General features: G+C 39.1%; 1 long non-coding RNA gene across 1 annotated transcript in view; it reads left to right on the top strand.

Moving 5' to 3' along the window:
* LOC108580509 overlaps positions 1–15,317 on the top strand; it is a 39,480-nt gene extending 24,163 nt beyond the window's left edge. Inside the window, exons 2-3 of the long non-coding RNA XR_001891652.3 lie at positions 514–730; positions 11,916–15,317. This is a non-coding gene — a long non-coding RNA (uncharacterized LOC108580509). The remainder of the gene's footprint in view (positions 1–513; positions 731–11,915) is intronic.
* The last annotated feature ends 3,679 nt before the right edge of the window (positions 15,318–18,996 follow it).

Raw genomic sequence — 18,996 nt, 5'->3', positions numbered from 1 at the left:
CCCTGCAGGGATTTAAGGCACTTCATCACAGCTGGTGAGGGTGGCAGTCTGGGCTTCCCACATGGCCTTTAGTAGTATGGTTGGAGTTGGGGCCACATGCTTGTTTATTTTTCTCTGTTGTGTTTGTCTGGAATATAAAATATTTTCCTAGAGTTTCCTTTCCTGCTACACCACCCCTTTTGTGATCCTCTGGCTAGGAGAGCAGGCTTTTGTTGGGAGTTGTATTGTCTCTGCCCTTGGCATTTCCAAACTGCTGCCTTCTCTAGCTGCAAATCATAGTTATATGACGCAGAAGGCAAACCTGGAAACTCACCACCATATGTCATTCCTTGTGTCCCAAGTTGCCCAGCTCAGTTACCTTCTTCTCCCCACCTTCCAGAGTCTCCTTGTGTTTGTTGAATATATAATTTTTAGGGTTGTTAGCAGGAGGAATAGCGAATAGCAGATCTACTGCAATTTACAGAATCAGAAGTCATATTTTGTTTGTTTATTGTTTTCTTGTTTTTCTCTTAGGAGAGACTGGAAGGCTGGAGGGGACTGGAGTAGAAAGAATTACCATTCTTCAACTGGAATACCACTCTGACAAAGCTCTTTTCCCTGGAGGCTAAGGCTTTGTTATGGAAAACTCCCTGGTGCATTTCATAAGAATTCCTTTCTCCTTCTCCATGCCAGAGCTGAGAGAGCATCTTTCCTGGCTCCTTCTCATGAGAACCTGATTGAGTACCTGGAGGTAAAGCCTAGGAAATCCCGGGGACCCAGTTAAAGCTGCAGGTGCAGAAAATTTTTGCTCTCACACTAGTCCACACAGTCTCCAACAATTTTTAAAAATGACCATTTATGGATTTCTACCAGTTTAAGTCTCCACTGACTTCTCTCCAGATAAGCAGATCTCAGCTGCCTGTGGCATTTGGGATGCTCTTTTGTCTAAATTTGAGTGGTAGTTTGTGCTGCAGCTTCAGTCCTCTAATGGGTCCTAGAAAAGTGATTGATATTTATTTTGTTCAACTTTTTCTGTTTTACAGTCAATTTTTGAGTGTAGATATATATTTAAAATAGATTTCGGTGCTTCTTGGTAGAGATTTTAAAATGGCAATGATGAATGTAACATGGGAATAGAAAACCAAAACACAGACACAGTCATGTATAAGGCAAATATCTTAATAGAAAAGAAGTGTATCTCAAGCACAAAAAATTGGAGAAAGGGCTAACATTTCTGTCTTCCTGAGGTCTGGGTCCTGATTCAGGTAGCAACAGTACAATTTTTTTTTTTTTTTTTAAGTTCTGGGATACATGTGCTGAACGTACAAGTTTGTTACACAGGTATACATGTGTCATGTGCCATGGTGGTTTGCCGCATCTATCAACCTGTCATCTAGGTTTTAAGCAGTACAACTTTTAAAGTCTATTTTCCCGAAGATTGTTGCTCAGTATGTATTAATGCTTCACTGAACTGCATTCTACATTTATCTAGGTTCCTATGTGTAAGAATTTCTCTAGAGAATACAGCTAACAAAGGAATTGCTGAGTCACAGGGACAATGTACCTTTTGAAGTTTTCTGGTTGCTGTCAAATTGCTTTCCAAGTTTTAACAATCTATACTCCACAAGCACAGTTATGATCATTTCTATTTCTCCATATCTTCCCCAAACCAGGTGTTGTCAGACACTCCCCACCTCATGTAATGGAAGTAATGTGATATTTCATCATTCTCATTTGCGTATCCTTGATCACAGAGACTGAACCATTTTTTAAAATAGGGATTTCGAATTTTGTCTTTTGTGAACTTGCCCGTTTATACCTGTAGCCCATTTTTTAAAATGGGTTTCTTTCATGCTTATGGCTTTTGGAATTCCCCACACATTTTCATCCTGGCTACAGTCTAAATTTCCTTTTGAGCACTTTACTGACACTGTGCCAAGGTCACGTGCGTAATTCCAAATCTCACAAACACTCTGGGTTCTCATCCCACTCAGTACATCCACATTATTCATGAAGTTGACTACCCCCTTCCTTTTGTCAATTTATGCTCTCTTGAAGTTTGTGGCTTCTTACTTTCTTTTTTCTGTTCCCTTTCCTTTTGATTCCCCTAGAGATTATGATTTTTTTAAACCCATGAATTATCAATGCCAAGAACATTGTGCAGCATGTATGGAATAATTAACCAATACATTTAAGTGCATAGTTTCCAGTGACTCATTTGCAATAGGATCAAGATACACATTGCAGCTCTTATCCTGGGTCTCTCCTCAGCTAAAAGGGACACTCGTGCAAGCGTCTAGGTTCCATCCAGGTTTGACATCCTGTTAATTTCCACGAAGCTTTGTTCTTCCCTTTCCCCTAAATGTATTAATCAGGTGTTGCAATCAGTGGACTTTTTAAATAAACTTTCATTCTGACACTTGGTAATGTTTATTCTAACAAGCTTGGGTACAGGCACGAGCAATTCTGTTAAACTGTGAAGTGAGTATGTGATGTACTAAAATAGCATCTAGAAGAGGTCATCATACTCTCTTGCCCTGGTAACTAAGATAGAATTCAAGGCCAGCTATCCACAGGAAAATGGTGATTATTTTACCTACTGAGGTCTCTCAAATTCCTGAACTAAAATGGTTCGCTTTTTCTTTATTAATTTTCTTTTATTCTCCTTCCTCCTCCTCTTCCCCCTTCTCTTATTCTTCTTCTTTGAGGTGCAGAATTCTGAAAATACAACAAAAACATTTAAGACTTCTTCCAAGTTTAAAATATTTTAAAGGACTAAACCCTTTTTATTCCAAAATATCAAAATATTAGAAAATATGTGAAAATGTTTTCCATATTTTATTAAATAATTACAATTTACTGATATCAGAGATTTAAATATTAATAGCAGAAGAACTGAAAATTTCTGGTTAGTCTTCCATAACTACAAATTATCAAAAGGTACTAAGTTTTTTGTTTTCTAAAAATTAAATGTGACCAAATCTGATTTAAGAGAAACTAAATAAATGTACATGTCTATTATTATGAAAATAAAAATCAATACTTTTCAGAATTTAGAGTATAACTTGATTTGTAATGATTTTAATTACTTCTATATTTGAACCAAGAAGTCAAAAGTGTGGTGTAGAAATAGAATTAGGACACCTTTCTTTTCTGTCTTCTTCTCATCTCTCCTCCCACAGACCACTCAATGGAATAGTAAATGGTGAAATTACTTCTCTTGCATCTTGAAAACTATTATGTATTGGGGATTAAACTAAATTATTTGGATGGACTTCTCCATTATATTTTGAAAAAAGGGATCTCTGACAATAAAACATTGATTTCCTTTTAATTTTATTTTAAAAACTGCAAAGTATGGTGATGAAACACATGGAAAAGGGCAGCTATATATTTTATATGTGTGTATATATATATATATGGAATGGAAGGACGCACATTTGTATTTATATACAAAATATATATGGTCGGATGCGGTAGCTCACACTTGTAATCCCAGCATTTTGGGAGGCCGAGGAGGGTGGATCACCTGAGGTCAGGAATTCAAGACCAGCCTGGCCAACATGGTGAAACCCCATCTCTACTAAAAATACAAAAAATTAGCCAAGTGTGGTGGCAGACACCTGTAATCCCAGCTACTCGGGAGGCTGAGGTAGGAGAATCATTTGAACCTGGGCGGCGGAGGTTGCAGTGAGCTGAGATGGGGCCATTGCACTCCAGCCTGGTCAACAAGGCAATACTCCATCTCAAAACAAAAAAACAAAACAAAAAAAAAACAAACTGAAAAGTGTGATGATGAAACAGAATGGAAAGAGGCAGCTATATTATATATATATATAAATAGGAATGGAGGGACATACATTTATATTTACACATAAAATATATAAAAATATATAATATACAAAATATATAAATATATACAATATACATATAATATATGTATTAGAAGTGGTGCTAAGAGTGGGGAAATAAAAAGCAAGTCCACATTTTACCTTTTATTTTTTAATCACAAGTGAAATGAGGAAGTGGAATGAATAGGCAGTGGAGGCCACCCGGATGGCAGGGGCGAGCTGGCTTTCCTCTTGGCCCACATGTCTGTGATGCTGTCCTTCCTAAACAAGCTGCACGGAAATTTCTCCTTTCTACTTACCCCTCGCCAAATGTTACTGCAACACAGCCAGAGCCGTGTAAACTACACGCGTGAGGGCAAATGAAGAGAAAAGCCCTGGATTTTAGTTTCTGAAGGGGCCGGCACCTCAGAAACATTGCCTCCTTTTAAGAAACAAGGTCTTCGGTGACTTGCTCCTGGCAAGAGAAGGAAGACCCGCCATCCTGGCAGGTAGAGGTGGAAGTGGGTAAAGGTGAACTCTTTATGGTTCTGTGAAAATCTCTGTCTCACTCATACTGTTTCATGTGTAGTAGTGAGGTGTCACTCTTTTTGAAAAAATTTAGTTTTTGTATCTTTATCAGGGACCACCCACACTGAAAAGGAAGAATAACATGAGAAATTAATTTAGTGTTCAACAAATGTAGTGAAACTCACACATTCAAATAAACTTTTTCCCTTTATTGTTTTATTTTATTTTATTTTATTTTTTATTTTTTGGTTGAGACGGAGTCTCGCTCTGTCACCCAGGCTGGAGTGCAATGGCTCCATCTCGGATCACTGCAACCTCCACCTCCCAGGTTCAAGCGATTCTCCTGCCATAGCCTCCCATGTAGCTGGGATTACAGGCACCTGCCACCACGCCTGCCTAATTTTTGCATTTTTAGTAGAGACAGGATTTTGCCATTTTGGCAAGGCTGGTCTCAAACTCCTGACCTCGTGAACCACCCTTCGGTGGTTCCCAGAGTGCTGGGATTACAGGTGTGAGCCACTGCACCCGGCCTCCCCTTTAAATTAACTACCTAGAGAGGTTCTAAAATTACGGTTGACCCTAGAACAACCTGAGGCTTAGGAGTGCTAACCCCTAGGCAGTGGAATACTCTGGTATAATTTTCACTTTCCCCAAACTTAACTGCTGATAGCCTACATTTAACCAAAAGCCTCACCCATAACATGAATCATCAATTAACCATATTTGTGTGTTATGTGTACTCTATATTCTTACAATCAGTAAACTAGAGGAAAGACAATGTTATTAAGAAAATCATAAGGAAGAAAATAGGTTTACTATTCATGAAGTGGAAGTACATCATGATAAAGATCTTCATCCTCACCTCCACATTGAGTAGGCTGAGGAGGAGGAAGAGAAGGATTTGCTCTTGCTGTCTCAGGGGTGGCAGAGGCAGAAGAAAATCTATTTATAAGTGAGCTGGTGCAGGACTGACCCATGTTGTTCAAGGGTCAACTGTATAGTAATGTTGCTATTACCCAAAATATTTCCCCAAATTCTTTTTTGTTTTTGCAGTCTTTTTCAAGAGAATTGTCTCACACTTGCAATTTTTTTATTCTTTTGGAAATAATTTTAGTTTTATGACAACCAGTCCTAAATTTTAAGTAGCATCTTATAAATAGTTTTAAACAATGTGAATTTTTTTATATTTTTAAGTTTTGTACTTACATAATTATGTGGCTTATATAATGGCAACAGAAATAATTACCACTATGATCAAGATGCATTATTGACATTAGTCAACAGTGGGTAGCTATGCAGAAGTACAATATTTACTTAAATATATATTTTAACATGCTGTCACTTTATTTTAGTATCACAATTCAAAAGAAAAACAATTCACCCAAGTGGTATAAATTGGTATTTCCTGGAGTCATGAAGATCGTGAATACAGTGAAGACCCATTACATTTGCAGTTATCTTTGTTATAAATCAAATTTAAAAGCTGATGCAAACTATAAAGCATTTCATTTGAATTCTTAGCATTTTCCATTTGTTCTGTGTCTACGACCAAAAAGTATCATCTATGAACTTTGAAAACATCTCCCAATGAAAACTTGTGGGCTCCGATTACTGTAGACCAGTCCTTTTATATATAAAATTGTTGCTGCTGACCCTCTTATAAACATGATGTGGTCTCTAAGTTGTTTTTTCAGTTTGGGTGATGGGTTTATTCCATTGCCTTCAAATGCTCTATCCTGTCCCTTTATAACCCACAGCACACTTTTGCCAGACTGCTGCCTGGAGTTTAAAGAATATGTGTTGTAACTGTGGGTCTATGCACAGCAAATTGAACTATACAGTGTCATGCAACAGTTTGGCCCTACATTTTTATAAAAGAGCTTTGATATCTATTTGAAAATGAAGTGCACCCTTGTTCTATAAGATCACATACAGGAGCCTACCTACCTGGAATATTAATCTGATGACCAAATCTGATGACCAAATAAGAGAGATGGAGAGGAGAGCTGTAGTATCCATTACATGACATCCAATTTAATCATGTAAATCATGAGTTCATATATTCATATATATCATGCAGCTATAAATTTTCTTTTCATGTTGTCTTTTATAAAATGATAAAATTCCCTGAGCATATCCATCCTTATAATCTGAAGCTTAAAAGAGAAAGCTAATCAACAAGCGCAATGTATTGACAAGATATTAATATCTAACAGGCATCCCATCTATTGTATTTGACTGTCATGTATTGCTGGGCATTTTTTCCATTGTATCCTTTGGATAATCTTGATTATAATATTAGCTTGAAGTATTTTTTTTCATAAAATTCAAAATTTAATGTAAAATGTCATTTTAGCAAATTTTCAAAATATTGTGCCTTAAGAGAGAAGAAAAGCATATGTCAAATCGCCTTAGCTACAGATCCTTCAGGCAAAATGCATCTCCCCCTTTTATTTGGCACTGTCAAGAAGTTAATTAATCAGAGATAAGTGAGTTAAAATGTCAGTGACCACTAGGACGGAGAAAAACCTACACTTTTCCACAATTCAGTAAAATACATTAACCATGGTACCCCAGTTCTTTGTGTATTAATAAGAAAACAATATCTTCCTAATCACTGGAAGACATTGTCAAATTTCCAAGAGACTAGAACTATTGTCATAAGAGATTAACCTGGGTGATATAAATGTTCTTGCTAAAAGGGTTTAAGTCTTTGCTTATTTATAGACATAATCCTTTCTCCTCTGCCTCATCAATCACTGTTTTTAAAATATCAACAGTGTGGATGTGCAATTTAGATTCCTACTGCTTTTAAAAATTGTTTGCTATTTTAAATCACCTAAATGTGACTTGGTGAATTTCAATAGAAAATTATTTTCTGAGGACTGTAAGTAAACTCATTAAAACTGGGAAACTTGCTAAACCTAGAAAGATAGGCTAGGGCTAAGGACACTGGCCGGCTCATTGATCACCAATGACAGCAAATAGTGACCTCATGCCAACAGAATGTAAACTTCCAAACTCATTGATAGCATTCCTGGCTTGGGGTTAGAATTTATGTCCTCTCCTTATAAACTGTTTGACTTAAATGATGAATGGCGGTAAAGGTAAAAGTGCAGCAAAACTGATGAAAATGCAGCTGCATTCAGATTATTTGAAGTCTGGCTTTCTTTGAAGTTCAGTGTAAGGCCTTGAAATACTACAAAAGAAAAGTTATCAGCATTGCCTTGTCTTTTTTATTTTAGGAAGGAAAATTCATCTTACCAATATAATTTATGCCAAGTCATTTTGTGAAAATAATTTTTAACTTCCAACTTTGATTTTCTTTTTAATTTGACAAGATATAGATTTTGACTACTCATAGTTGTTTTTTTTTAACTGTTATATATTCAGACTAATTTTAAAAATGTTAGTTTATCTACTGTTTACAAAAGAAGCCTAAAGAGATTGTTTGGGAATTCTTTTACTTGTAGTCACTTTTTTTTGTTAGTTTGTTTTTTTGTTTGGGACATAGCAGAAATGTTTCTAAATTGGCTGAATCTTCCAAAATTTTCCAAATAATTTGTCATTTCAAAAGAATATATTTTACTCCCTCCAAATATTCTCTTTTATTTATCCATGTTTAATTCATCGGACAAATGTTTATTGAGGATGTGTCTGTAGGTTCAGCTACATAATATGTTCTAGTAAAGATGATAAAATAAAACAAGATTCATAAAAATACAAAAGGAGTAAAAATAATAATGCACACATTCACAAAACTATTTCTACTATTTATTGAGCAACTGGTAATAATGTATAGCATTTCACTTATGCTATAAGTGACATCTCTGCAAGGCTGAATGTTATAAGACTATAGAACCTGTATTAGGTCTTCTATTTCCTTATAGATGAGGAAACTGAGGTTAAGAGAGGCCTCTGCAAGGCAGGAGCATAATAAGGAGCATATCCAGGATTCAAACAGGCCACAGGAAAGTCAGAAAGGAGTAAACACAAGGTTACTCACTAGAGGGTATGGGAAATCAGAGGGGAAACAGCCCTTATGATTAAAGTGAATGTCAAAGGATCAATGCAAGAGGTGGAATTTAGATGGCATCAGAGATTGGATGTGCCCAACCAGATGGAGAGAAGGGATAGCTGGATGTGGTCACACCTGTACCTTATAGTAATCTTTCAGAGATTAAAATACTCTGGAAAGAGTAGAATACTCTCTTTGAATGTTCTGGAAATCCCTTTACTTGGACACATGCTGGTTCATCGTATCTCACATGTTGACTTTTACTCTTGACAGAACAGTCATGTTTAATAAAGTAACTTTCTAAGGCCTCCAAATCCTCTTAACAGAAGGAATCCAGCACTTCAGTGGTTTCTTTTTTCTATTTTTTAATTGACAGAAATTGTATTCATATATATTTATCATGTACAACAACGTTTTGGTGTAGGCATGCATTGTGTAATGCTCGATTGAGCTCATTAGCATATGCTTTCCCTCGCGGGCTTATCATTTTTGTGTGTGTGGGGTGAGAACACTTAAACATGTGCTGTCTTTACAATTTTCAAGAATTCAGCACACCGTTAACTATACTTCTGCGGTTTCTTTAAATGCTAGTGAATAAGTATGAATAAACTCCGCATAACAAAGCGTAGCAGAGGAAGGTCACCTAGAACCACTGGAAGACTCAGTGTACTTCTGTGGTAATTATAAAGAGGCCGTTTGCCATGATTGCAGCTCCAACCCCTCCCCTGAGCTCTAGACTGGACGTATCTTTGCCTATTTGGGTGTCACTTGAAATTAAACTCTTGGTTTCACCCAACAAAACCTTTCATCCCAATCTTCCTTATCCAGTAAATGGCAACTCTGTGTTCATTCAAAACCAAAACCCTGAAGTCACTTCCGACTCTCCTCTTTGTCTTGTACAAAAACTCATTTGCTCTTTCTTCAGAATATATTCAGAATAGGAGTGAGTATCACCGATCTCTCCAATATTATCTTAATCCAAAAATCATCCTCTGACTCGGGGGTCCTCAGCAGCTTCCTCACAGACCTGCCTGTCCCCACCTGCAGTTCCCGCGGTCCATTCTCCCTGCAGTAGCTCAGAGGGACCTTCTACAAATAAATACAATGGCATCACTCCTCTGCCCCAACCTGCAATGGCTTTCCATTTCACATCAAATAAAATCTAAAGGCATTTCAGTGTCTTTTTGGGAACTGAATTCTCTGCTCCAGCTCACTCAGTCTCACTCAGATTCGCTGGCTCCCTGACTCTGCCAGGAGCACACGAGGTACATGCCCACATCAGGCCCCTGGCACTTGCCCCTCTTGGGCCTGGAATGCACACCCCCAAACGTCTGCAGAGCCAGCTTTCTCATCCTGTTTATGTCTCTGTTTAAATGTCCCCTCATCAGAGAGTCTTATCCCGACTACCCTGTATTAAATAATACTTCTCCAAAGATCCTTCTCCCCAGGTCACCATGTGTGGCAGTGCCTTGTACCTGACACATGGGTGCCTGAGGAGGAGGTGGGTCAGGCCTGTGACCCACCTTGAAATTCTTAAAAACGGTGTCTTAATTTTTTTTTTTTTTTTTTGGAAACGGAGTCTCACTCTGTCGCCTAGGCTGGAGTGCAGTGGCACGATCTCAGCTCATTGCAGCTTTCACCTCCCGGGTTCAAGTGATTCTCCTACCTCAACCTCCCGAGTAGCTGGGATTACAGGCACATGCCACCACACCCGGTTAATTTTTGTATTTTTAGTAGAGATGGGATTTCACCCTGCTGGCCAGGCTGGTCTCGATCTCCTGACCTCGTGATCCACCCGCCTCGGCCTCCCAAAGTCCTAGGATTACAGGCGTGAGCCACTGTACCTGGCAAAAGAGTGTCTTTTTAACTTACAGTGGGGTTATGTTCCAAAAAACCTATTATAAGTTGAAAATATCATAGTTGTAAAATGTATTTAATACCCTGATAGACCTATCATAAAAATGAAAAATCGTATCATGGGTCAAACCATGGTGAGTCAGTGACCATCTGTTTATATATACATGCACACGCATATGTACACACACATACAATATCATATATACATGTTTACATAATAATTACACATATGGTTATATATATAAAATCTCTCTCCCACCAGAATATAACCTAACCTTCACCAGAATATAACCTTAGCAAGACAGAAACTTTATTTTGCTGTATTCTAGGTCACCCAGCTTCTAGAACAGTGCCTAACATTTGGTGAGCAAAAACAAATAAATGTCTGTTGATGAATTAATGGATAAGCCAATAAATAAATTGTATGTGTGTGGGAAAAATGTTGTAAATGGATCTGAGCATAGAAGTTTCAAAAAGATTTAAGATATTGAGAAGCTATCATAATATTTAAAACAAAACTCATTGCTCAAAGAATGAAGGCACAATTGAGATAGTGGATTAAGTTAGAAAGGGTGATATGTGAAATGTTTGTTGAATATTGGTTGAAAAAGATAGGTTTTAGTTTTTGTAGACCTGCACATTTCTTTTTGTTTGTTTGTTTTTATGGTTTTTTAAATTTTTATTTATTTATTTATTTAGACAGAGTCTTGCTCTGTCACCCAGGCTGGAGTACAATGGTGTGACCTCGGCTCACTGCATCCTCCGCCTCCCAGGTTCAAGTGATTCTCCTGCCTCAGCCTCCTGAGTAGCTGGGATTACAGGCACACACCATCATGCCCCACTAATTTTTGTAGAGACAGGGTTTCACCATGTTGGCCAGGCTGGTCTTAAACTCCTGATCTCAGTTGATTAACTCGCCTTGGCCTCCCAAAGTGCTGGGATTACAGGCATAAGCCACCACATCCAGACTCTGCACATGTTAATTCGGGGTAATTGCTTTCATTTATGTGTCCAAATGTGGCATATTATAGAATGGTTGATTTGGTTCGAATGCATTTAACCAAAGTCATAAAAAGGGAAAATTATCTTGCTTTGTAGGAATTTTAATAAAAAGTTTATTTCCTTTATCTCTAGCCTTTACAATCTGCAATGAAGCAAATGACTAACTCATTTTATTCTTGAAGGTCTAGTAGAGCATTTGCATCAGATAGGTCTAAAGAGTTATATAGATGATAATTCTTATAATATTATATATTACAAGATGGATGGTTAAATGGAAACCCAGAGGGTTCAAGTGATTTGCCACATTGACATAGGAAGCAGGGACACAGCTTGGACTGGACTCGAATCTCCTGCTGAGCCTACTGCTCTTTTGACAGCAGAGTGTTTTCCCTTTATGGAACAGATGTCACCACTCCCTGTTTGTACAAAATGTTCCACAGCAGCTCCAGAAGCTCAACCACCTACTTCATCTGGTTCCTTCCACCTGTGTCCTTTGGAAAAATAAATGGACATAATACATAATCATTAGGACAACCGCTTGCTCTGTCACTCTTCCCATCCCATGTCTTTACCATCCTGATGCTATTAGCCAAGAGACAGCCAAAAAGCTGCTTCTCCTCCCTACGATTTAATTCCTAGCTTTTATTGTTCATTAAATACATCTAAATCAAATCTTTACTGCCTGTTTTATGTTCATGCAGGTACTGAAAACTTCTTGCCTGGGTCAGCACAGACGCTCAGAGGTGGTGGCTCTACCAATGGTATAATCTTTCAAGCTGAAGCTGATTAATAGATATTCTGGCTGGGACTTTTCGAGAGCCATTCTAAACTTCTCTTATCTGTAGGTCTCTTGCTCTCTTTCTCTCCCTCTCTCTTTCACACACACACACACAGACATACACACTTGCATGCATGCTCACACACATATATGCACAGAGCACTCAACACTCGGTAGCACCTGGTAAACAAGGGTATGAAATTAACCCTCATTAGGCTTTATCATAAAAAGAGCATGTTTGGCTGCAATGGGTCTTCCTAATCTGTTTTCATTCCTCAGAAACCATACATTGGCCTACCATGAATACTCTGCATCATGCAACAGGAGGAAGTGTTTTTGTGAGTTGTAATTGAAAGGCTATTTATACCCCACATGCAATTATCAGCTCTCTGTTCCTAGCTCTTAAAGATGCCAAGTTCGAAGAAACCATTCAATTAGTTGCACATGTGAATGATTTTGCTGCAGTATTACCTGCAGCTGCTGAGGATGGCAAAGTTTATCATTCTATTAACCCCACAATTAACTCTCATTACATGGCCTGCTCAGTACAGGTGCACCCCCAGAATATGTTCAGTTTCTGAATGGCCAAACCCATTACACAAGGAGACACTGTTGTGGCTGAAGAGTATATGCCTACTACATGTGCTTCTGGTTTAGAGAGTGACTGACTGATTGGATTGAGCAGGGTGTCTTTAGCAACAGCAGATGAACAACAGGGGTACACCATTTGCAATCTACGTAATTTCCAGCTTGGCTGCTTGCCACCGCAGAGTACTGACTCTCACAGCTGTGGCCACATAGCCACTGTGCCCATAGAATGCAGGCCAGACCCTCCTCCCACCCCAGATCATCATCACCCTAGGCAGGAAGAACACACGATGTCCTGGGTAAGAAAGGTGAGCAATGGAGCTGGTTTTACACTGACCTTTTGCCTCCTTTAAATATTGTCAGGATCCTTCGAAGTCATAAACTGGACCATTTTAGGGGGAATATTTTTCTTGTTTGGAACATTATGCTTTATAAGGTGTTGGTATCAAAATGGCTAACTCCAGTGCCTTCCTTATTCTCTTTGATTTTTGTTGTTGTTGTTTTGTTTTGTTTTTGAGAAACAGACTTCTGTTGAACCGACCTAATCCATGCTATTAGAACAAATAACATTTCTTAATTTGATCGTCAATAAGATTAAGTGTATCCTACAATTTGGCACTTAAAAACCATTTTATTTCTTAGGAGAAAATTTTTCCTTCAGCTCTACTTTTCTTCTGCGTTGAATTTGTCTCTCTTGCATGTGGAGGGCATGGCACATTGCTAACTGCATCACATCCACACCCATCACCCCAGAAGGTCAACAGAGGCTGGCAGGGTGTGATACTGGATCTCTTGACTTGCACAAAAATGGGTCCAGTGACTCCCAAAGCAGATATTTCCCACTGGGAGGAGTCAGACTTGGTGGCCAGTGAGTCAGATTTTGGCTTACCAGCATTCCTCTCACTTCCACCAACTTTGCCGGAGTGGATTCATGAGTCAATGCAGAATCCCTTCTTTATTTATCTTAGACCTACTGACCTCAGTGAATGAAAAACAGCTGTTTTCACACTGCTGGCTTCGATGGCCAGGGGAGTTCAATGTCCATGATAACTGCAGAGTGGTGATTTGAGTTATATGATCAAAGTTTATGTTAAGTCATCTTCAGTTAGCAGGACTATGTCTTAAATTGCTAACTCTGTGCAGTGGTGATGTAATGAAAAGCATACTGTGTTGAGAGCCAGAAAATCTGGCTCTGCTGCTTACAGAATCATGGTCTTCAACAAGTCAACTTAACCCTTCCAGACCTCAGTTTTCTCTTCTGTTGAATGAAGCAAATAGACTGAATCCATGCATTAGAAAACAAAACAATGTATATATGACAGAAGACAATGGTGAACAAAAGACAAATAGACTGTGTTTCTATAAAGTCCAAAGTCTGAACACATGAAATAAACACATGTATGATTAGAGATGATTATTGATTGTATTACCTTTGAGGTTCTATAAGAAATGATCAGAGTGAGAAAACAGCTCTCTCTGAGGAGGTGATGATTGAGAACTGATATGAAGAGGACAAAAATCAGGCATGTGTAGAAGGTGGGTGGTGACAGAGGAGGGTAGATGTTGGTGAGCTTGAAAAACCAAAGAGGGCTTCATGTGCAGAGTGGTGAGTGAGAAGAGCAATGAGAAAAGATTCTACAGCAAAGATGAGGATGAAATCTTGCAAGGCCTATGGTCCTGGTGAAAAAAGCACAGCGGGAAAAGAGTTTGAAGCAGAGAAGTATGATGATTCCAATACATTTTTTTTTTTTTTTTTTTTGAGACGGAGTCTCGTTCTGTCACCCAGGCTGGAGTGCAGTGGCGCTACCTTGGCTCACTGTAAGCTCCGCCTCCCGGGTTCACGCGCATCCCAATACATTTTTAAATAGCTCTCTCCTTGCAAAGTCAGAGGACGAATTCAGGGATGCAATCCACTGCACTGGGAGAGACAAGGAACAGGGCTAATTAGTATTATGTTGGTGCAAAATAAATTGCAGTTTTCGCCTTTTAAAAGTAATGGCAAACACTACAATTACTTTTGCCCCAACCTATTACATAGAAATCAAGTTTGCAGGAATATATAGCCAAGAAAGTGATGAAAACTTATGAAGAGACAAACAAATCAGAGGGAAGCAGTCAGAATTGTAGAGTGCCTTATGTTCTTTCAATAATGAGAATCAAGGGATGTCAGTGAAATGAGGGTGCTGGAATTTAATCCAGTAAAGACCAGTCGCCTTCACAATGAGCCCCCACACTTTCATAGTGATGATATAGTAAAAAGGAAAAAAAAAAAGAAAGCTTATGAAGTAAATAATAATTAAGATCAGACCTACATATGGCCCCTCTAGCTGCCCCTTGGGAAATGTGTGTGCCTCAAATAAAAGATGGGACCATGAAGGGAAGAATTACTATTTTGAATAGAAAGAGTGAATTTTGTCTGCCAGCTCAAATGCTTCTGGTGGTGTTGCAGACCTGCTGTGGCTGACACTGGTTTACTTACAACTCATGTAAACCAATCCAGGCTCTCAAGGCCCTCCACCTTCCACCCCACCTTCACTCCCAAAATATTTTTTAAAGACTTTAAAAACCACTCTACTACAGTGTGCAAAGGCATCACCTGAAGATGTGGAAATGCAGATTCCAGGTCAGAACATCTGGAGTGCAGCCTGCGAGTCTTCATTTCTTTTCTTTATTTTTTATTTTGTGAGATGGAGTTTCCTTCTTGCCGCCCAGGTTGGAGTGCAGTGGCACGATCTCAGCTCAATGCAACCTCCGCCTCCCTGTTTAAACGATTCTCCTGCCTCAATCTCCTGAGTAGCTGGGATTACAGGTGCCTACCACCATGACCAGCTAATCTTTGTATTCTTAGTAGAGACAGGGTTTCCTCGTGTTGACCAGGTTGGTCTTGAACTCCTGACCTCAGGTGATCCACCTGCGTTAGCCTCCCAAAGTGCTGGGATTACAGGTCAGGTCAGAGATAATCATGGCATCTTTGACTAAGACAATGACCACAAAGATGAAGGAAAAAAAAAAAAACAGATTGGAAATATTCTGAAGGCCAAATTAGCAGAGTTGGTGCCACATGAACAAAATGAGAGAAAAGCCCCTAAATGTCCAGCTTTTGGAAGTGAGTGAGTGTGTGCCACTCCAGAAATAGGGCAGGTTACATGAACGCTGAGGTCCCTGTTGGCTCTGAAATCTGGAATTCTAGGCCACCATGAGCCTTAAGTGCTCTCTGCGGAGTCAATATTTCCACAGATAGAGTGTTATGCAGCTATAGAAACACTTACAGCATAGCAATTTACCAGCATGACTTTGGAGTAAAGCAGACTTGAGTATTTTTCTTAGCTCTAATTAAGTCGATAGTCCCTCTAAACCTCACACATCTGATCCATAGAACTTGGATAACATAATATCGACACATGAAGTCATTGTGAGAACAAATTGAGAAGATGTAGAGGAACATTTAGCCCACTGGCCAGCACATTATCACCATCATCATCATTAGTATAGAACATTCTGTATTTGAGAGGAGGTCTTGCTATGTTGCCCAGGCTGGTCTTGAACCCCTGGGCTCAAGAAATCCTTCAGTCTCAGCCTTCTGTGTATCTGGGATTACAGGTGTGAGCCACCACATCCAGTTGATTTCTTTTTTTTTTTTTTCGAGATGGAGTCTCACTCTGTTGCCTAGGCTGGAGTGCAGTGGTGTGATCTTGGCTCACTGCAAGCTCTGCCTCCTGGGTTCAGGCCATTCTCCTGCCTCAGCCTCCCAAGTAGCTGGGACTACAGGCACCTGCTAACACGCCTGGCTAATTTTTTGTATTTTTAGTAGAGACGTGGTTTCACCAGGCTAGCCAGGATGGTCTCGATCTCCTGACCTCGCGATCCGCCCGCCTCGGCCTCCCAAAGTGTTGAGATTACAGGCGAGAGCCACTGTGCCCGACCCCCAGTTCATTTATTAATTAGCTTTCTCTAAGAACAAAAAAAATTTAGTATAAAATTATGTATTTTTAGTAAATTTAAAGTTGAATTAAAATATATGAAACATGAAGAAATAACTATAAAAATATTTAACTTTTTTACTTTAAAACATTTTTTAAACTGATTCTTCTGTTTTTATTTAAAAACTCTCAATGTCGGCTGGGCCTGGTGGCTCACATCTGTAATCCCAGCACTTTGGGAGGCTGAGGTGGGCAGATCACGAGGTCAGGAGATCGAGACCATCCTGGCTAACACGGCGAAACCCCGTCTCTATTTTAAAAAAAATACAAAAAATTAACTGGGCATGGCGGCGGGCGCCTATAGTCCCAGCTACTTGGGAGGCTGAGGCAGGAGAACGGTGCGAACCCAGAAGGCGGAGCTTGCAGTGAGCCGACATCGTGCCACTGCACTCCAGCCTGCGCGACAGAGCGAGACTCCGTCTCAAAAAAGTTAAATAAAATAAAACAAACAGACAAATAAAAAATCTTAATGTCTCCATTAAATGAATGAATTTAAAGTACTTATATTTTTCTTTATTATTTACCACCACTTGTTAAAATAAAGTAGCAGCAACAGTGATATGTCCCAGGGTGTAGATTTTCCCCTCTGCGTGTAAGGGCAAGGTATTCCCCTCTCAATCCAGCACTCAGTTCCCCCACCCCATGCGCTGCCTCCCTCTCTCTCTCTTTCCCTCTCTTACTAGAAGGCTGTAATTAACTTCTGTGCAGTAAATATTTGTGTTCCCAGACCTGTCACAACTTTTGGTTTTAAGGAAGTTTTTGATAAATGCTTTTGAAATGAGAGAATTAATACATGAACCAGGATGAAGCCCCTATTCTTTCCATCCAGAAAAAAAAAAAAAAAAAAAAAGATTTTCAGTTCTCTAGGTCCATTTTTATATGTGATAAAACGTTTCCAAAGGACTAAGAAGATGCCTATGGTATGACTAAATGTCTACATTTCATGAATTCCAGTATTTCGAGATTTTCTCAGCTACATGCCTAAATAAACATCACCTTCAATTCCTTGTAAACCTATAAACCTAAAACATACCAAGCCGACTTTGCTAAATAGAGCTCTTTTTTTTTTGAGACGGAGTCCTGCTGCTCTGTCGCCAGACTGGAGTGCAGTGGCGAAATTTCAGCTCACTGCAACCTCCATCTCCTGGGTCCAAGCGATTCTGCTGCCTCAGCCTCAGGAGTAGCTGGGATTACAAGTACACAGCACCATGCCTGGCTAATTTTTTTGTACTTTTTAGTAGAGAAGGGGTTTTGCCACGTTGGCCAGGCTGGTCTTGAACTCCTGACCTCAGGTGATTTTCCCGCCTTGGCCTCCCACAGTGCTGGGATTACAGCAGTGAGCCACTGCACACGGCCAATAGAGATTTGTTTTTAAGGGATGTTGTATGTGATATTTCCATTGACGTATTTTGGTAACAATTTTTGTTATTAAAGGTCAGATCTACATTTAATGACACCTAAGATCACAACAGTCCCATCTTCAGAGGTGCTGTGTGGTCCTGTGAATCACTCCCTGACCATAAAACCCTCTCAGGGCAGCAGTACTCTCAATATGATGTGCCAATTGAACTCATTCAAACCAGGAAATGCAATGCACTGCCAGTAATTAAGCTGAGCGTTTTTGACAGGTCACTGCATTTTTTTCCACTTAAGTTTCTGGTGTTTATTCATGGCAATAGTAGGGGGTCAAATGTTCCTATGGTGCAATATGGTACTTGAGAAAAACCTGGCATGCAAAATGGCCATTCTGCCCAGGTCATTTCCTGTGGGCATGTTGGAGACAAACTGGTCCCATGTTTGGTCACTGATGTTAACCAGGTTGAAACTCATGTTTGCTGACTGAAAATATTTGTTATACATTTGCTTTTGTGATGTTTCATTTTTCAATCAAATTCAGGTCTGGCAAGAAGTTTTGGGTTGAGGCAGGATTTATCCACCCATCAGCCACCACTATAAATCTGCCAGTGAGAAATTGGGTAGAAACCATATGGAGGCCTTTCAGACGTTTTCCCAACACACGAAGCATTTTATGCTTTTAGAATATTTATTTAACCAAAGGAAGCACATGGAAAATGAGAGGAAATGGACATCAATTTGTGTTTTTACTAACTTCCCCCCAAAGCCTTTTGGATTATATAGTTTAAAAATACAATTTTTAAAATCTTGTAGGGAATTCCAGTTAAATATAGTTTAAAAGAGTGGTTAGGACTCACCCTATTTTTATTTTTAGGTAGAATTCAATAAAATTATCTTGTGATAACTGTCTTCCAGACAAAAATCTATTTGAATTTTACTTTTTGGTGTGTCCAGAAAGCAGAAAGAAGTTGGCACTCATTATTTCATTTTGTCAAGTTTTTAATGAGACTGATTATCAACAGACAAGAGTTATTACAGAAACTGGAGAGCACTGAGTTTTAAAGACCTCGCATTTTGTGA

This window comes from Papio anubis, chromosome 11 (genome assembly GCF_008728515.1).
Source record: "Papio anubis isolate 15944 chromosome 11, Panubis1.0, whole genome shotgun sequence".
NCBI lineage: Eukaryota > Metazoa > Chordata > Mammalia > Primates > Cercopithecidae > Papio > Papio anubis.
This window is presented reverse-complemented; position numbering and strand designations above follow the sequence as displayed.